Consider the following 2820-nt stretch of genomic DNA (forward strand, 5'->3'; position numbering starts at 1 on the left):
AACTGGAATATAATTGAATTTCATTCACATGTGTTTCATAAACATATAATACTTTCTGGATTACAATCCGCCATCAAAATGATTAATGTAATTATTCTAGCTGCTGTAATTATTCTGGCTGCTGTGAGAAAAGGCTATAAACAATCGGCCATCTGCAGGATCTTCACGTGATAGTCTAGTAGCCGGGACAACTTCTTTATGTTTACAGACGTGACGTAATGACGCAGCGACATGCTCGAATTTCCTGCGAAAAAATACTCGCATTTTCTGCGAAAACCTACCCGTACCACTCAAATTAGAAAACATTATTATAATCTAACCGCTGTGAATCGGGCTGGCTAAAGTAAGGCAATAGTCTTGAGCACTGGCTGTTTATGCACTAGCTCAAATATTGATTTCGGATCATTTTTAACCAAAAAAGTTACGGACTGCAGCTTTAAATACATCAAAGGAAATAGTTCACCCAAAAACTGTCATTTATTCACTCTCATGTTGTTCCAAACCTGTATAAATTTCTATTTTGTGCTGAAAACAAATGAAGATATTTTAAAGAAAGTTTGTAACTAAGATGTTTTGGGTCACCACTGACTTCCATAGTAGAAAAAAATGCTATGGAAATCAATTGTTTTGTTCCCCAAAACTGGTTACAAACATTTCAATACTTTATCCTTTGTGTTCAGCATAACAAAGAAATGTATACAGGTTTGGAACAACTTGAGGGTGAGTAAATGATGACAGTTCATCCTTTACATTTTATTTTGTTGAGACATTAACCAATTTGTCTGTTAAATATGCTTCCTAATAAAGTAGACTAACAATTTTAGCATGAACTAGATGAGCTCCTGGAGAGCTACAGTCCTGCAGACTTTAGTTCCAACTCTGCTCCAGCACACCTGTCCGTAATTATCAAGCAACCCTGAACACCTTGATTAGCTGGTTCAGGTGTGTTTGATTGGGGTTAGAGCTGAAATCTGCAGGATGGTAGCTCTCCAGGAGCAGGGTTGGACACCCCTGCATTAGAAGGTTGTTAACATGACTTAGCATGTTACTAGTTTAACATGAATTAGCATGTTACTAGTATGATTTAACATGGCTTAGCAAGTTAATAGTATGATTTAACATGAATTAGCATGTTGTTTGCATGATTAAACAGTGTATTTGATGCAACGCATAGGAATTCTAGACAGCAATTTCAGCCACAAACATTTTGTTTCCTGGAAGATTATAATTTAGGAACAACATGAGGGTTAGTTGTCTTTTATGGATGAACTATACCTTTAAAGATCTGTACAACATAAATAATAAATTCATGATGTACTCACTCGTTATATATTTTTGTGTAAATTTTGAACACAAAAAAAAGTTTCGGACAGCAGCTTTAAATTGCCTGACTGCTATAATTTTCATTACAATCTCTTTGAATGTTGTGAAGCATCAGAGTTTTCATAGACATTTAATGGAGGAACATAAATAATTTTTGGGGTGAACTAACCATTTTATTATGTCTCACAGTACTCTTTCAGTTGAAGTATTTTGATACCATTGAAATGGTTTTGTGTATTTGGCTATACTGTTATTTTATTAAAGGATTAGTTCACCCAAAAAAAAAAATTTCTGTCACTAATTACTCACTGGTGCATGTGCGTGCCGAACTGTGGGTGGAGAACAGTATGGTTCAAATTTTTTACCGAGAACCATTACACCTCTAGTAATTTAGTACACTCTTAAGCTGGGCTCACACTACAGGAGTTTTAAAATCCTAACCGATTATAAAATCTGGTTGCAGCACACATAAGGAGAATCTTTGCAGATTATCTTCTCTCAAATCTTAAACATGCACACACTACAAGATTTTAACATCATGGCGCATCACACACTACAAGATATTATTAAGATTATCATGCCAGAGGGAGTGGCTCACGTGATCGCCTCGTGACCAGGGGCATGTCTACGTGGTGGCCAGGGGTGGCACCGGCCAATTTATTTTATGAATTGGCTCTGCTGTCGCTCAGATAGGCCTATTGCGTGTACACGCTCAAACGTTGTCCTCGCACCACTGAACACCAGAAGAGCTTTTTTTTCTAATTCAGGTGAAGAGTAGCCAAGGCTTTTCTTACTAAAATGGAAGCAAACTGGTTATAGTCAGCCTTCTCTAGTTATTTATTTAATTATTTAATACTTATTTTAGTGCTTAAATTGGAAATATGCATTTATTAAATTATTTTATCTAGTGCATTTGTATTTTGTTGTTTTTGTAGGCTGTACAATAAAAGCGTACCAACCAGAAATAATCATTGAGGGTGCTTCTGACATTAGTGAGGGTGCTCTAGTTTTAATGCACATTTTCACATATTTTGTCCCATCTATTGCTATGGTTATCACTATGTCAATCATATGCCATGCATTGATTTTCACTTGTATGTATCAGAAAAATATTATGGAGGCAGCTGACGTTAATGAAATAATTTGGAGCTTTACTTGCAAACTACATTTCCTGTTCATCAATAAGGTAAGAACCAGAGCCATTATAAACCTAAATATACTTGATTAAATGAAATTAATTGAAAAGTGTAGTGTAGTAATAGAATATGTTTGCGGTCGTAATGATGACAGTAGTGCACAAAATAGTATCTGTTCCGTGCTCCGGCGCGGTTAGCGCTCACACTGCATGCGTACTGAGCCCAACCGAACCGTGCCCTGGCCCACCTCTTCCAACCGGGCCAGGGCTGGCACGGAGCGCTCACACTAGTCAAACGGACCGGGCTTTGGGGGTCAAACGCGCTCGGGCGCGGTTCAAAACGCCTAGTGTGAGTACACCCT

Source organism: Sinocyclocheilus anshuiensis, unplaced genomic scaffold, assembly GCF_001515605.1.
Source record: "Sinocyclocheilus anshuiensis isolate Anshui unplaced genomic scaffold, SAMN03320099.WGS_v1.1 scaffold1001, whole genome shotgun sequence".
Classification (NCBI taxonomy): Eukaryota; Metazoa; Chordata; class Actinopteri; order Cypriniformes; family Cyprinidae; genus Sinocyclocheilus; species Sinocyclocheilus anshuiensis.